Raw genomic sequence first — 7,107 nt, forward strand, 5'->3', positions numbered from 1 at the left:
CCTCTCTATTATGTTTCCTGGAGGCCCCTGATTTTAGCCTATCAATCTCTGGATTCATTGTCGCATTAAAGTCTCCCGCTACCACTATGTTTTGGCCTAAGTATTTTACCAATTTATTTTTTATCATTTCCCAGAATTCTATCTCAATTTCATTGGGACCATAAATGTTACAAAACGTCCACAGTCTATTATTGATTTCAGCTTGAACAAGCATAAACCTCCCACTCGAATCTAATATTTGATTTTTTATCGTATATGTCAAATTCCTATTAAACATTAAAGCTACTCCGCGTTTCCTACAATTACATGGCGTTGCTATGATTTCCGCTATCCAGTTAGTTTGTAATTTTTGTAGTTCTGCTGCCTTCAAATGCAACTCTTGCAAAAAAATGACGTCAGGCTTTTGGCGTTTTAACATTTTAAGCACATTTTTCCTTTTAATAGGGGATGTGACACCTCCCACATTCCATGATACACACTTCAGCATTTAATATCTATAGTCATAATAAAACAACAAAAATAAAAACCTACGATTTTATAATAAAAACCTTTATCTAATATAGTTACCTTCCTTCCTCTCAATCCAGAGAAGGGATCTAATCTGATTATCATTACTACATATATGCCTACCGCACCTGGGGTTCCCCGGCGGTCGCCCATCCCGGTACTGACCAGGTCCAGCCCTGTTCCACTTCCGAGATCATACGGGATCGGGTGTTCAAGGCCGAATGGCGGTAGACCTGCCATTCAAAACATAACTTTCTCAAGATTCTGAGCTCACTCAATAGAAAAGTGGACAGAAAGATATAAAAAGGGGGGAAAAGGACGAAAGAGGAAAAAAAAAACAAAAAACAAGAAAGTCTCCACCCCAGCCAAGCCTCCCCCCTTTCTGCAACTAAAATAAGTAATCAACAAATTATACATCTTCATTATTTCAGGTTAATGATTGAATATGGACTTCCTATCGAATCTCTATGCCTTTTTCAGAGCAATATTTTTTAGCATCTATTGCTGTATTTAAAACAGTCACATTCCCTTCTGAAAAAATTACTATTTTGGCTGGGTACCTCATATTAGCCTGGATCCCTGCCTTGATTAAGCTGGAACAGTAAGGTGCCATTATCTTGGAACAGGAAGACAGGTCGCGTACCTATCTTGAACCCCTGAGTTTTCCTATAATGTTGCATAATCTGTACCTTATGTTGGAAATTTAAGTATTTAATTATCACCATTCTGGGGCGCAAGTTACCTTCCTGTGACTCCCTAGCTGGTCCTGTTCTATGTGCTCTTTCTACATGTATTTTTTTCTGTCAGCTGCATTCCTAACAATTGTGGTAAGGTAACAGAAGCAAATAAAGTTAGATCTTGAAATTCGATTGACTCTGGTAGTCCAATTATACGGATGTTATTCCTACGCGACCTGTCTTCCAGGTCCTCTATTTTAGATTGCATCGCTTTTATTTTGCTCTCATAATTGACCCAATTAGTGTCATGTGCAATTTGTCTATCCTCAACCGCTGAGATTCTTTGCTCTACTTCTAATATTCTATTCGAAAAAGACCTAATCTCAGTAGAGAGAGTAGCTATCTCCTTTTTAACTGAATCGAATTGGGGTAACAGCATTTCTGCCAGTTGATTAAGTGTCAGCTGTTTTTCAGTGCCTGCTAGCTGGGGGTCCATGTTATCCTCCAAGCCTATCTCCTGTGCTGACTTGGACTTTTTGTCTCTCTTGGGGGGCATCGCAGGGGACCTGACTTTTAAGTTAGGAATATACCTTTCCATGAGGTGTGTAGTGATGTGTAGTGGTGTATTAGTGTGAAAACTTTAATTTGTGTTTTAAGGAGAAAAAAAAATAAGTAAATGAATAATAAAAAAATAAAAAAAAAAACGGAAGAGAAATACACCACTCTTCCGCTAATCCGGCGTGGATCGGGTGCACCTTTTAACTAATGGTGCTACATGTGAAACTATAATTACACTAATACCTAGAACAAACAAAAAATATATGGTGCTCCTCCTAAGGAGCCCAAGTGAGGCTATCTAGAGCCTGTGTTATCTAAAAGAATAAGTGAAAGTGTGAAAAATTTTCTTTTTTTTTTTTTTTTTAGAAAAAAATAAAGTGTTCAGTATATTTAGACCAGGTCTGACTGTCTCTCTGCGTGTCCTCTCCCCTGGCTAATTAACACAAACTAAGACAAATTGGGTGCTCCCCCTTGCGTCCTTTTACAAAATAATTCTATCAATTCGTATTTCTAGGGTTTCTCTAAACAAGTTATTTATACACTCTTTATATCTGTTATCCTATACCCTGACTCCCTTGCACCTATCCAGTCAGCACAGATAACTTTCCTCTTCTACTTTCCCCTTTTCCTTGTCTTGACCTGCTGGTGTTATATCTTCCCTTTTCTTTCCCCTCTCCCCTCTCTATTCTCCTCCCTCTCTCTCCCCCTCCTCGCTACCCTTCCCCTTCTCCTTTCTTACTGTCTATGGAATATCTAGACAGAAAATTTTATCCACCTTGTTACCTATCTTAGCTCCAGGGGGCTCTTATCTACATATGCTGTAAAAAGAGCCTCTTCACATCAATATTATTGCAAACAAAAGTCACATATGCAAGATATACTGTGGTGGGGGAGAGAGAAGGGAAGAGAAGAAACAGAGTAAGAGAAGATAAAAACACCATAAATTTTGAGACTTGCAAGATAGAAAAAAATGTCCCAGCAGTAAACATCAAATAGCAGCACAATTAATCCGCTGCTTTTTATATATCATCATAATTGTTCTGGTATTTTCCTGTCAACCCAGTCCACTGTCCAATTAAGTGCTTAACTGTTTGGCCTCCCCTCATAAAGTGCCAATATGAAGGTTTTTCCAAAGAAAAAACAAAAACAAAACAAAACACAGTTCTCCTCCACCACAGCTTCCTGTTTTTGCTGATGGTTCCCAGGAAAGAGAGGCGAACCTGAACAGTTATACACAAAAAAAAAAAAAAAAAAAAGGAAAAAATAGAAAACGGGCTGTACCGACACACCAGCCAGTTCCTTGCTTCTCAGTCAGATTTCCTTTATCTTTTATGAGCATCAGCTGCCTATAAACAGTTAGGCGAAACCTCCTGCTATCTGTGTTAATGCCACTTTCTCCTCCAAGGAGATATCAACAAGGCCAGTCCCAGTAGCCCCCACTCACTGCCCTCCAAATTTGCTTATTATGGCTCAGCGGGGCTTTGTCCGATTTGCAGAATGTGCCCGCAGTTCCTCATTTAAAAAAAGACTTGCCACTTCTCTGCTCTGTTTGTGACTTGTTACAGTTAGTGCGCACCGCTTTCAGGGCTTACAAACTTTTACCCACTCCATGCTTTATGGCTTGATTTTTAGCAGTTTTTATTCTCCAGCTACCCCTCCACTATAATGTGCATTAGTACCCCCAAGCAGCCAGACCGATCTCTCTTCGGCCCCCTTTTAACACACTTCTTAGGCACCACTGTTCTCTCCACTTTCATATGCTGACACACAGACGCTACTTTACCCGCTCTTGCAGAGGCAATGCTTGCGTGACCAGCTGCTTGTCTGCCGTCCTGCTGCCGTGTACTTTTATCCTCCGCTTGCTAGGATCCAGGCGAGACACCTCCCGTCTGTTCCTAGGCAGGTCGGGTGGACGACTGCCACATGCAGCTCCCTTTCAAAGGGGTGTTCCGGAGTGGTGGGGTCCGAGTGCGTGCTCTCTATTTTTTGTTGGGGGTCTTCTGCCTTCCGGCCTCAGCCTCTCTCCAGTGCGACTGCTGGGGTTGGGGTTGTGCGTGTGACCGTGGCTATTACCAGGTAGCCCGGTGGCGGTATGGAGACTTCCGTCGCAGTGTATGTGCTCCCCAAGCGGGTCTCTCACTCCCGGCAATAGGAGACTTGAAGGCGGGGTATGCTGGAACTCGGCTCTCTCTCACAGAGCCCTAGCGTGTACACCTCTTGCACGCCTCCCACAGGAAGTCATCCAGAACCTGGCTTTATTACCGGGTACTGTGATCTGATTGGTTGTTCAGATATACTATGTTTCTTTTTCTGTACTTGTTTTACTGCTGGAGTTTAGAAAGTAAAGAAAGTAAAGCAAAATACTCGCCTCCTGTCTTTAATAAAATTGGGACTATAGAGTCACCAAGGCTATCATAATCCATATTGCAACAATCTAAAATGTTGTTTCTAGTTAAGTAAAGCGCCTATATTCCATCTCCTTCGGTATTGCCCAATCATTCAATCTTCTTTTATATTAAGTGATGTCTTTTTTATCAGGAGATATCTTGAGAAGAGGGGGTACTAATATAATCCTTTACTATTGCAGAAGCTGAAATCTTGGATTAAAGAGAGAAACTAAAACATAACTCCCCATAAATTAATGGGATACTAATCCAAAAAAAAAATTATTTCGTGATTCAGATAGAACAGCAATTTTAAGCAACTTTCTAATTTACTCCTATTATTCTTTTTTTCTCTTGCAATCATTAATTGAAAAAAGCAGGAATCTAAGCTAAGGAGCCGGCCCATTTTTTATTAATGTAATGAATGAAAATGAAAGAAAACTGAAATATACATTAGCTATTTATTTTGCTTGCTTTTCTGTAAAATATTTCTGAAATGCTGCTTGTTCCTCACTCTCTAGAGAGACAGATGCCCATATTCTGTAACTTAAGCAAAATGCTTCAGGATTGCCTGTCATAGTTACATATTACATTGTGACTGTTTAGAGCAGTACCCAAACTCATTTACATTTACAGACAGACAATGTTACAGCAGTGGCTTATGTCAACCATCAGGGGGGAACGCACAGTTCCCTAGCCGTGAGGGAGATGTCTCAACTTCTTTCATGGGCAGAAATCAATTCCCGTCTAGCCTCTGCAATTCATATTCCAGGGGTGAACAATTGGGAAACAGACATTCCCAGTCATCAAGCTCTACATCCGGTATGTGTTCAATCAGATTGTGGATCTTTGGGGTCTCCCAGAGATAGATCTGATGGCCTCTCATTTGAACAACAAACTTCCAAGGTACTTTGTAAGGTCCAGGGATCTCAAGCAGAGTTAGTGGATTCTCTAGTAGTTCATTGGTCATTTCAGTTTGCTTATCTGTTTCCTTCTCTGATACTTCTACTAAGAATGATTGCCCTAACTTGGATGCTAGTTTAAATGTCCAGCTGTCCTCCTTGGCATCTACCTTGGCGTTGAGACCTTTTGTCTCAAGGTCCGTTTTTCCATCCATTTCTCAAGACTGTGAACTTGATGGCATTACAATTGAATTTTTAGTCCTTAGACATAGGGGTTTCTCTGATTCTGTTATTGAACCCTTTGTTCAAGCTCGTAAGCCTTTAACTAGGAGAATCTATCATAAGGTCGGGAAGGCCTTTATTTCTTAGTGTATAGATGTTTTTCCTGGCATTCATTTACATTTCCTAGGATTTTGCAGTTCTTACAGAATAGTCTGCTCTTTCAGTTTTGTTCTATAAGAAGACTGATAATCTTCATGGTTTTGTTCAGACTTTGGTTCCTATTAAACCTGTTAGTAAGCTAATTTCTCCTTCATGGAATCTTAAAGGGACAGTCAAGTTAAAAAACTACTTTCATGATTTAAATATAGGGCATGCAATTTTAAACAACTTCCCAATTACTTTTATCATCAATTTTGCTTTGTATCCTTGTTATTCTTAGTTGAAAGCTAAACCTAGGAGGTTCATATGCTAATTTCTTAGACCTTGAAGACTGCCTCTAATCAGAATGCATTTTGACCACTAAAGGGCTTTAGATAACATTGAGCTCATGCATGTGACGACTGATTGGCTAAAATGCAAGTCTGTCAAAAGAACTGAAATAAGGGGGCACTCAGCAGACACTTAGATACAAGGTAATTACAGAGGTAAAACATGTATTATTATAACTGTGTTGGTTATGCAAAACTGGGGAATGGTTAATAAAGTTTTTGAAAGAGAAAATAAAGGTGTTGCTACTCATCTATATATGCGATACAGTTAACAAGTGGGTTGCAGTCTTACTGTTATCTGATCTTACTAAATATTCAAGAATTGTCTAAATAGATGATCACAGAGAGTAAGGTATGTCAGTTATCCTTTAAACAGCTGTTACAAAGATTGCACATTGCCTTTCCTCTAAGAAGGATTACTTACTCTCTCTCACACACACAATCTCACACACACTCAATCTCACACACACACAATCTCACACACACATAATCACACATAGGGGCCTATCTATCAAGCTCCGAATGGAGCTTGATGGCCCGTGTTTCTGGTAAGTCTTCAGACTCGCTAGAAACAGCAGTTATGAAGCACCAGTCACAAAGACCACTGCTCCATAACCCTGTCCGCCTGCTCTGAGCAGGCTGACAGGAATCGCCGGAATTCAACCCGATCGAGTACGATCGGGTTGATTGACACCCCCTGCTAGCGGCCCATTGGCCGCGAGTCTGCAGGGGGCGGCATTGCACTAGCAGCTCTTGTGAGCTGCTGGTGCAATGCTGAATATGGAGAGCGTATTGCTCTCCGCATTCAGCGATGTCTTGCGGACCTGATCTGCACTGTCGGATCAGGTCCGCAAGACATTTGATAAATAGGCCCCATAATCTCACACACACAATCTCACATACACACTCATACAATCTCTCTCACACACAATCTCACACACACATAATCACACTCAATCTCACACACATACAAACTCTCGCACACACACTAACTCTCTTTCACACATACACACATTCTCACACACACATAATCACACTCAATCTCACACACACACACACACAATCTCTCACACACACACATAATCACACACAATCTCTCTCACACACACACACATAAAATGTAAGAGGTGGTGGCCATCACAAAAAAAACAGTCAACCTAAAAAATATTATTACTTATTCACATAGTGTATTTAATGTATCTAACAGCAAACTGTAGCCCAAATTTGATTGAAATATATTTAACAAGTAAAACGACTTAAAAGTTCTTCTCCAGCTGTTTTGAAATGGCTGCCTCACCCCTCCTTTCCCCGACCTTACGACCGCTTCCACTGACTTTAGTTAGTCGATCCTGCGCATTCCTGGCTTTCG

General features: G+C 40.6%; 1 pseudogene; it reads right to left on the bottom strand.

Annotated features, from left to right (window-relative positions):
- Positions 1-623: 623 nt before the first annotated feature.
- Positions 624-740, bottom strand: LOC128644233 (uncharacterized; annotated as a pseudogene).
- Between the last annotated feature and the right edge of the window lie 6,367 nt (positions 741-7,107).

The sequence above is a fragment of the Bombina bombina genome, unplaced genomic scaffold, assembly GCF_027579735.1.
Source record: "Bombina bombina isolate aBomBom1 unplaced genomic scaffold, aBomBom1.pri scaffold_525, whole genome shotgun sequence".
Classification (NCBI taxonomy): Eukaryota; Metazoa; Chordata; class Amphibia; order Anura; family Bombinatoridae; genus Bombina; species Bombina bombina.